Raw genomic sequence first — 10,824 nt, 5'->3', positions numbered from 1 at the left:
TGTTAATAGGATCTCTATTTTTATTTTTTTTTAAATGACTCACTTTTCAAAACAATAAGAATTACTTTTTTTTCTTTTTGGATAAAAATATTTTTCATCATTTTTTTTATATCTCATTCATATTAAAACCTTATTTGTAAAATATTAGAAGAGTGTTTTTGTCCATTTGAAATTATATTTATGATTTTAAAAAAATACTTAAAATTTATAAATAAAAGCTTTAAACTATATTTCATTCATCATATTGATTTAACATTATTCCCTTCCAATAAAATCCATAGTTGTACCATTACAATCAAAATCATCAATCTTTTTTCACTCATCTTCACTTTTATCTAACATATACAATTTTATTTAATATATCTACCTTAATTAAATTCACTTACCCAACTTTAAGTTTATATGTTAGATCAAATTCACTTACCCAACTTACCTTTTTATCTTAGTTATAATTCTATTATATCTAATACATCTAACCTTTCTATTTCATTCATTTAACAACTTTTCCTCAATCCAATTCAATAAGTTAACCATGTAAAGCTCATTTATTCAATTTTACTTTCATCTATCAAATCCAAAGGAACTTAACTAAGTTCACAATCGAGGTTAAGTTTCTAATGATCTTAATCTAACTAGAGGTGGAGATCAAATCCTAATGACCCTAATCAAGTTAGAGGCGGGAGAGGTAAATGTTAAGTTTAAATTCTTTTTTCATGATATTAACTCAATTAAAGGTGGTGTTGATCAAGTTCTTGGTACCTCTATTTGAGTTCAAGCTCTTAATGGCTCATTTAGAGGGAGATGTCGAGTTTTAGGTAGCTTGATTCAAGCTTAAGCTCCTAATTGATCTTTTTTTTTTTTGCATATTCTTTATTAACGTACTATATACTTATGTAATGTAAAAATTTTCAAAATATTCTTTATATTTTCAATTGTTCATAATATTTTACAAAAAAAAAAACTAAAAATATCTCAATTAGAGGTGAGTTACGTGGTTGGTTTTAAATCACTAATCCAAAAATGGAAGATACCTTTATGCTTAAAACTTAAGGTGATGGTTGGAAAGTTGCTTGCTTCTCTACCCTACAGACTCTTAACTATTCAATACCTTATGGATTCCCACTATTGACTGCACAATTATTTTTACTACTTTGTTTTCAATATTATCGTACCACCCCCCTCTCTTTCTCTCTCTCTCCAAAAATAGTGGAATATGGTAATAGAAGCTTTTGAAGAGCATTTGAATAACAAGTGTGGAACAATAATGAAATACTGCAGTAACTGAAGAAAGGATAAGGATGGCATTTTAAGTGTTTAATGGAAGTTTGTGAAATGCATACAATGCCATTGAAGTAGACAACTCTCACAATCTCTCAACTTTTTAGACTATTCACTACAAGCCCTCTTCCTCTTTGAGCTCTACATTTTTTTTTGTTTTTTTTTTCATTTTTATTTGGGTTATACACTTATTTTTAATATTTAATTTTAATAATTATGTACCTTTTTTTTAATTGTTTTAGTTTATTCAATAAAAAAAATTTATTTTAAAAAAAGGATAAAAAAGAAAAACGGCTCTTAATTTCAATGAGCGCTTTCCAATGGGGGTACGGAAATGGTGTAGCCGCTACGCTAATGGGAAGTCGAATAATCACATGTGTTAAAAAGTATGAGAGCAAAGTAATTTGCTGGTCAACTACCGACACGTGGACGGATGGGGTGCTTGATAATTATAAACGGCTTGTTGGCGGATAATGTGGTGAGTATCGATTCATGAGTTTCTCTGTCGGTCAAATTATTGTTGTCAAGCGCAAAAGGGGCGAAGGACGTCCCATATACTGTACTGGCTAAACGGTCGTAAGATGTAAATGACCAACTGCAACTATAGAAAACTAGTGGACCCCCAACATATGAACTCACTTATATGATCAAAAGTGTTGCCATGTGACAGTGATATAGCATGTGGTCACGATCATCCCATCATTTTTCCAATGTGTGCCCCAAACCCCACCGTTTCAAAATTTGTAACATCAAATAACACTCCACATCTTAATACATGCATTTTGCCTAATTTTTATGTAGTGAATTAATTAAAAAGATTGGATGAAGGAATTCAAATGAGTAATGTTTGATTGGCATATCCAAATGTGACAGGTGTAGGGGCAAAAGATAGGTGGTGGAGCATGTGCAATTGTAAAGTGAATAAATAATATAAAACTCATAATAAATTAAAAATATTACTATTTATTGTGACTCATTATAAACATAAATAAATAAATAAATACTTGATGATAAAGTACTTTGTTATAAAAGAGTAAATTCTTTTATAATTTTGAAATTACTTTGTTAATGATGCAACATTATTGTCACAATAATAATTATAAATAATAAATATATTTTTCAAAAAATAGTTGAGGAATTGATAGTAAAAATTATTCAACATTAAAAATTAAAAATTAGTGAAAAATAATTTTATCACAAAATCGTGTCACAAAACTAAATGACAAACACTTTTATCATAAATAATTCAGCTTCAAAGAATGTCACGATTGTTCAAATATGACACTTTTAAAAGTATCAAAGATATGATATTTAAAAAAAACATCAAAGTTAATATTTATTACATATGACACTTCTTGAAAAGTCAATATTTTCTTAAACATATTTTAATAGGATAAAAGATGATGTTTTAAAAAAGTGTGATCTTATTAATTTAGTAAAAAGGGTAATTATTATTCTTTTTTTTCCTTATAATGAATAAAAATGAAATTATCCACTTCATCTTGGAATCATAACAATATCGACAAACCTAGAATTTATGGGATTAATTTATTCTTCTTATATTAGTAAAAAAAAATGCAAATAATAATAATTTTTTTTTATAATAGTGTAAACCCTCCATTTTGTCCATTTAGCACATGTCTTTAAGTTCACTTCCAGTGTTGCACAGTAGTTCCTTGGTGACCCATTGCTACTGATACTGCTTACCTTTTTCGAAGCCACTTTGGGGACTTTGGTTGAGGGGTTTATCCGACTCCACATTATGACCTTAGCTGACCTTCAAGTTTAGATTAGGCTTCACTTAGGTGCACTTCAGGATAGACTTAGTTATGCCCACTTAGTCTCACCCTAAGCCCGTATAGGTATACCCAGCCCATTAGGCTCCACCTTAGGCCATTTAAACACCTTAGACCCGTCTAAGTTCACTTAGGCCCTCTTAGGCACACTTGGCCTATTAGACCTTTTTAGTGTTTCTTGCATGATTCACATATTCGCATGACTTGCATGGCCCGTATGGCCTTCACAGTTTGTATAGTTTGCGTGTGCTTGATATCTATTTATTTATTCACTTGACCATTTTATTTTATTTTTATTTTATTTGATTATTTTGTTTTATTTTATTTATTTATATTATTTTACTTCATTCTTTGATATGTTGCAAGATTGCTAACTCTTTTACTTTGTTTATTCTTTTTATTTTCGTTTTTATTGTTTGACAAAGGCATGTACACTCAAAGAAGGCAAAGAAAATATTTTTGAGAGGGAAGAGGGAAAGTTGGTAATTCATTGCTTTCGAGGGATTTTGGAGAAGAACGATAGCCGGAAGCCAAGCGATTGCAGCCAAGACTGTCCAGGTACGCTTCTTGTTACTCTCGGTATTCTTATTCATATTCGATTCCTCCATTTGGTCGTTTCTGATGTTTAGTTTTTGTTGTTTGGTGTGGACGTTAAGGGCCACAAGTTGTACTGTTGAGATTGGTTGTTTATTTGTTTGCCCTATTTTGATTCTTTTATATGCCATTGATGCCTTCTGAAATATATGACTACATGCCTGAATTTGATCATACTCTGTTTTCGTTTAAATCCTATCCTGCATTGTTCCCTCTGTCCAGCCCATGGATTAATATTTTAAGTGGGGTTATTTATGTTTACTGATTGGCATCTTCTGCTCTTTTCTAATCCGAATTTTACTTCGTTTTTATTTGTTCTCTATTCCTTTTCCTGCACAGTGTTCGAATCCTTGTCTTTCGTGTTTGGGTGTACAATGGGGAATGACAGAAGTGCTGATACGAGGGATGAAGCGTGCAACAATCTCAATATGCTCGCTCAAATATTGGATAGTTGATTCCAAGGTATTGTAGTGAACTGGAGGAATTGGAGGTAGTGTTCCATTGGCAACAAACTTATTCATTGGCCTGAAAATAGTGGAAGATAGTGTTTGATTAGGCCCCATCAAGCTGACTTTAAGCTTTTCCCAGCACTTCGTGGTTGCTCTTCTGCAACCTGTTTCCACCTGCATACATTCCCGATCACCCCTACTGAGGGATCTCATATCTTATGGACTATTCCTTTCTTGGTCCAAGTGGGCAGAATAGCAATGGGAGGAAGTGGCTCAGGAAGATTCAGCAAGTTTGGAGCATTCTTCTAGTCCTAATTTCACTCTAGAAATGGTGCCTGATATGAAGGTGGTGGTTTGGAATGGGAATCACTGCTTTCTGATACTAGTGAACCTGTGGGCAAATCTGATTAGTTCTGATCCTCCAAAGTAACCAGAGCCAAGGAAAACAAAGGTGACAGGATAAATGGAATTGATGACTGGCTTAATGCTGCTTAGGAGAAAAGTGAAGGTTTTGGAGTTGGGAATGCAGGCGATAAGAGCTTATTTCAAACTATATATGTAATTACCAGTTCTCTGTTTATTCACGTTCTGTTTCAGATTTTCAAAGAGCAAATGCACGTGGCCATCCTCTTAGGTATGCAGTTCATGCACACCCTTCCCATCAGAGAATTTTCTCATATAAGCTCCAGTGTCTGGTGAAATGCTGCAAATCAACATATATAAAGCACTTTGCAGTGGCGCCTTACCCTAGTGCAGAGGCTGGTGCTGGAAGCCATCCAACTTGGTTTCACCTCTCAAATCCTCCAGAATACCAAGCAGGCGAGCCCTAGTTGAGCAGTCCTATTTCCAGGAGTCCCTAATAGTTGTTGAAGGCTATGATCTCAACGCTGAGCAAGCGTGCCTCAATGCTTTGGAACCACATGCTCAAACCGAAACTTACAGAATAGTTTGTGGTTGAATTTGTGGTTGTGCTTCTTCTTTCAACCCTTCATTGCATGCTGATTTGGCCAGACTTTACTGGGCTGAGGTTGCAGCCAAAAGTGATCCATTCTAATTCTCGGTTTGGCTCACGGGGAAGATTTACTTGGTTTTATAATAGACCCTTATGAATAATGTTGACATACCCCGCGGTTATTCTTTCTGCACAAGTTTGATGCTACATGTATACTGGCAGCAATAATGAGGATGATAATGCTAGCTTTGGATTGATTGTTGAGGCAGTGTAGCATGCTAACATGGTTGAGCTATGGTATGGAATTGCATATTTTATTGAGAAGATCACTATTTTCATGATTCAGCAATAGATGGACAGCAGCATCATGAGAACAATAAAAATATTTCTTACTTGCTTAAATTTGGAAATACCACACAGAACTTGAAGAAAAATAATGAAATAAAGGCACCCTTTGTCTTACTCCATTGGTCAACCAATTCTCATTGAGCAGCAGGTTTCTCAGAGCTGCTCTGGTGGCACAGCTGGAATCAGTTTATCGGATGGGAATCAAGAGAAAACAGCAAAACTCTCAGATGGTTTTGGATCTGCACTTCATCAGAATATCATGCAGGAGAGCTCCACAGATGAAGGGTCTCACTTGGTACAAAGATCACCAAAGAAGCTGATCTTGGTCTGAAGATTGGTCACAGCAAGGCGCTCTTGAAGTCAGAGGATGTGGGTCAGACTCTGGATTTGTCAATACGTGGATCATGGAGAGAACTTTATAGAAAGTTGGCCAACATGTTTGACACGGAGAGAGCTAAGATGGTGAACAATGCACTCAATCAAGATGAGAAGTTGGTGTGCTGGAAATTCTGTTGGATGGCTTTTCAAGCAATTTATACGAAAGGAGGAGCTTATAATCAAAGCCAAAGTAAATGTTGAGACGGTTTCAAAGCAACTTTGTGGATTTATCTGTACAGAGGTCGACATCTTATCACATGAACAGAGTACCTTGTTTGAGCTGAATCGGTATTTTAGATCTTCCCAGAATAATGGAAGTGTTAGAGCACGTTCAGAAGAACGAGTATCCAGTAACCAGTTCTCCATTGAAACTTCTGTTTGTTTTTTAGAAGTTTTGGAACTTCTGGAAGGATGAAATTGTGAATATATTAAGATATCTCGATGGAGCTGTTAAGAAATATTTGGATTATAAAGAGCTCTGTTTGAATTACTTGGATGTGCTGAAGCAGTCCAATAAGCGAACTCCTCTTTACTTTGTGCTCTACCTTGAGGCAGATTGGGTAAGGAAAACCGATGACAGATTTTTGCATAGAAACGAAAAATTGGTCTTCATTGATGCTAGTCAGTTTGTCTCTGCTGCCAAGAGTTATTAATGTTCAGAATTACTTTCTGTAGGCATAAGGATTTTGGAAAATCTTGAAGCCTTATATCAATTCTGTACCAGGAATTCCTTTTCTGTGTTTTGCCAAAACACCGTGAATTATAGCCTGGGAAAATCAATTCCTGATGAGATTACTACAAAAGGAAGAGTGATCAGTCACAGAATGTGGTAGTTCAGCGATGAGAGCAGATGGAGAACCTGTACATTGCTCGAATGCTCATGTGATTGTTCATAGATGTACTTCAAATTTTTTTTAGAACTCCTAGAAGACTGTCAAGCTCGCCAAGAAGTAGGAAGAATTAGAGCAACTCCAAGTCCATGCGCAGAACGAATGTCTACATTTCGCTCAAGCTGAGATGTTTCCCCAGAACTTGCAGAATCCGCACCTTCAATTGCAGAAAAGGACCCGACAAAGTTTGTTGTCTCACCAATTACTGGAGAGCTAACTCCCATTAGTGAGATGTCAGAACACATGACGATTTCTCTCATTCATCCCAGATAAAAAGAACAAAAAGAAATGATGTTGCTAAGGGTCGAGAAATTCCTATACAGGATGACTAGATATCCAGAAACATGGTAGGGCTTGTTGACACCACTCGTTTCACTCTCTTCCAATTCAATCATAGTTTCGGAGTCTCAATCGTCAGGTAACAATGTACCCAGTGTTGATAGTTTCTGGTGGATCACACAGATCATTGCAAGGAAATGGGAGGGTGTTGTTGCTGTTCTTCTAAGAGAACTGAACTGAATGGCACACCAGCATACTATCACTGCCTAGGAGCATCAGAAGAACATGAACTCTTATCATCTCGTCATGGAGCAGCCTCTACGCTCTCTACAGGGCTCTTGGTTGATACAAATCTGGGAATATCACCTCCTGACACTTATAGACCACCCCCTGCACCAATTCCATATGATGTGGATTTAGGACATCCTCAAACTCCACCAGCTGCTGAAAATGGCTTCAATGGAAATCTTGAAGTCCATATTTGGGATCAAGTTTCTTTGTTCATTTCTAGAGATATATGAAGGTTTACATAGCCAGTTTATATTTGATCAAAAGATGATCTGAACAGTACTGGAGTCGCCTATGCAGCCATGCTGGACACTGGAAACTTAGTGCTTGCAAGCCACGATTCCACCTATCTGTGGCAGAGCTTCAATCATCCAACAGACACAATATTACCCACCCAGATACTGAATCAAGGCATCAAACTTATTGCTCTATTCTCGGAGGTGAATCGCTCAAGTGGAAGATTCATGATTATATTGCATACTGACTGGAATCTCGTGCTTTGCACCACTGATTTCCCAATGGATTCAGCAAATTCTGCCGTATTGGGCAACTGCCACTGTAGGCAGCGGGTTTCAGGTGATCTACAATGAGTCTGGTGACATATACCTCATAGAGAACAACGGGAGAAAACTCAGTGATGTGCTATCAAATAAGGAACTAACAGAAGAACTCTATCAGAGGGCAATTCTTGAATATGATGGAGTTTTCAGGCAGTATGTCCACCCGAAGTCTGTTGGCTCGGGTGCTCCTATAGCCTGGTCCCCTTTATCTATATTCATACCTGAAAATATTTGCACAAATATTATCGCGAGTATAGGCAGTGGAGATTGCGGGTTCAAGAGCTACTGCACACTAGGAAATGATCAGAGACCTATTTGCAAGTGCCCTCCTAGTTACATCTTTTTGGATCCACACAATGAAGTGAAGGGATGTAGACAAGATTTTTTTTATCGAGAGATTTGTGATGAAGGATCACATGAAACAGGTAGGTTTGATTTTGAAAGGATGACAAACATGGATTAGCCAATGTCAGATTATGACCGATTTCAACTATTTACCGAGGATGATTGCAGAAAAGCTTGCTTGGGGAGATTGTGAACTATATGGCTGTTGATGTTCAGAGAGCAGGGGACTACTCTTGGTATCTTCATGACATTTGGATGCTTCCTCTGCAAATAATTCTTGTCCTTGCGATTCTATATAAAAATGATGGAATTGCTTCTGTTGCCACGTTCATTGCCACCATTATATCGATTGTTGTTACTGTTCCACTTGCAAAAATGCAAGAAGATTATCAGGACAAACTAATGGCTGCCAAGGATGATAGGATGAGGAAGACTTCAGAGTGCCTGAGGAACATGAGGATTCTCAAGTTGCATGCTTGGGAGGACAGGTATCGAATGAAGCTGGAGGAAACGCGTCATGTGGAGTTCCAATGGCTCCGGAGAGCTCTCTAGTCGCAGGCTTTTGTTACATTCATTTTCTGGAACTCACCCATTTTTGTTGCTGCCATCACCTTTGGTACTTCAATTTTGTTGGGTAGTCAGCTCACAGCAGGAGGAAGAGTTGCAGGAAGATGCCACCATTGTTCTGCCACGAGGCATCACAAACATAGCTATAGAAATAAAAAATGGAGAGTTCTGCTGGTACCTTACTTCTTCAAAGCTGACATTATCGGGAATACAAATGAAAGTGGAGAGGGGGATGCGTGTGGCTGTATGTGGAATGGTTGGTTCCGGGAAATCGAGCTTTCTCTCTTGTATCCTCGGAGAGATACTGAAAATCTCTGGTGAAGTTAGAATATATGGTTCTACTACCTATGCCTCTCAGTCAGCTAGGATACAGTCTTGAAATATTGAAGAAAATATCCTTTTTAGCAGCCCAATGGATAGGGCAAAATACAAGAAAGTTCTTCATGCTTGTTCACTGAAGAAGGATTTGGAACTATTCTCGCATGGAGATCAAACTATTATTAGTGACAAAGGCATAAATTTGAGTGGTGGCCAGAAGCAGCGAGTGCAGCTTGCAAGGGCACTCTATCAAGATGTGGATATTTATTTACTTGATGATCCCATCAGTGCTGTCGATGCACACATTGGTTTGGAATTATTTAAGGAGTAGATAATGACTGCACTAGCTACTAAGACTGATTTTTGTGACCCACCAAGTTGAATTTCTGCCAGCTGCTGATACGATACTGGTTCTCAAGGAAGGGCATATCATCCAAGCAGGAAAATATAATGATCTTTTACAAGCTGGAACTGATTTTAAAACTTTAGTCTCAGCTCATCATGAAGCAATTGAAGCTATGGATATCCCCAGTCTCTCATCTGAGGATTCAGATGAAATTATGCCTCCCAATGGATTTGTTGTGTTAAAATGTGACACACGGGCAAATAATATTGAAAGTTTAGCAAAGGAAGTGCAAGAGGGTGTATCAACTTCAGACCAAAAAAACAATTAAGGAAAAAAGAAAGCAAAACGTGCAAAGAAAAAGTAGTTTGTTCAGGAAAAGGAAAAAGAAAGGGGAAAAGTCAGCATGAAGATCTATTTGTCATATATGGCTGCAGCATAATAAAGGCCTATTGATCCCACTGATTATCCTTGCACAGGCTCTGTTTCGGGTGCTTCAAATAGCTAGTAATTGGTGGATGGCTTGGGCAAATCCACAAACTTAAGGCGGACTACCGAAGACAAATCCTATGGTCTTTCTCTGTGTTTTATGGCTTTTGCTTTTGGGAGCTCTTGTTTCATATTTGTTAAGGTTGTTCTGGTTGCCACATTTGGTCTAGAAGCTGCGTAGAAATTGTTCGTAAAGATGCCTAGAAGTGTGTTTCGAGAGCCAATGTCTTTCTTTGACTCTACTCCAGCTGGACGTATACTGAATCATGTGTCTATTGATCAAAGTGTTGTGGATCTTTACATTCCTTTTAGACTTGAAAACCTGTCAATGCAGAAAATTGGGAATTTTGAGCTTCATGTTCAGTGTTTAACCAATGTTGGGGAGAATCCATTTGAGCTTACGGGTCAAGTTACCTTATAAATGGAAATGTTTCTGACTGCTGAATACTTTGACAACGAATTGGGTTCTTCTATCTCGAATTCCCAGGCTCCACTCCATCATGGCTACCTTGCCACACATCATATTCCTCCTAATGTTTCTTCTTCTTCTTTTTGTGATCTTTCACATCTTAAATTTGGATTTCAAAACCTTTTTTCGTAAAAAATAACTCTAGTTTAATTAAAATTCCTTAGGAGTTTCTAGGCATAAAATCCAGATTCTAACATGTTATTTGCTGCCATTTTCTTTCCGACACGCGTTTTCACTATTTTCTTTGATTTTCAACTGATTTTCTTGATTTTCCACAAGCATGAACAAACTTCATGATTCCAAATAATGAAATTCACTGAACCAATTCATGCAAAATTAATTAGGGCTTTGGAGGGGGCTCAACATTCATGATATTCTCTTCGATAGTGTTTGTTTGATATTTGATTGATTGTGCTTCCTCTTTGTGGCATATATGAGATTATTTTGAATTTGTTATTGGGCTAACTTCGTTTCCCATAGA

At 36.9% G+C, this 10,824-nt stretch overlaps 1 pseudogene; it reads left to right on the top strand.

The window, feature by feature from the left end:
- Nucleotides 1-8,343: 8,343 nt before the first annotated feature.
- On the top strand, nucleotides 8,344-10,295 carry LOC104880565 (ABC transporter C family member 5-like; annotated as a pseudogene).
- The last annotated feature ends 529 nt before the right edge of the window (nucleotides 10,296-10,824 follow it).

Source organism: Vitis vinifera, chromosome 10, assembly GCF_030704535.1.
Source record: "Vitis vinifera cultivar Pinot Noir 40024 chromosome 10, ASM3070453v1".
In the NCBI taxonomy this organism is placed as follows: domain Eukaryota; kingdom Viridiplantae; phylum Streptophyta; class Magnoliopsida; order Vitales; family Vitaceae; genus Vitis; species Vitis vinifera.
Note: the sequence above shows the minus strand (reverse complement) of the source record. Positions and strands in the feature narration are given on the sequence as shown.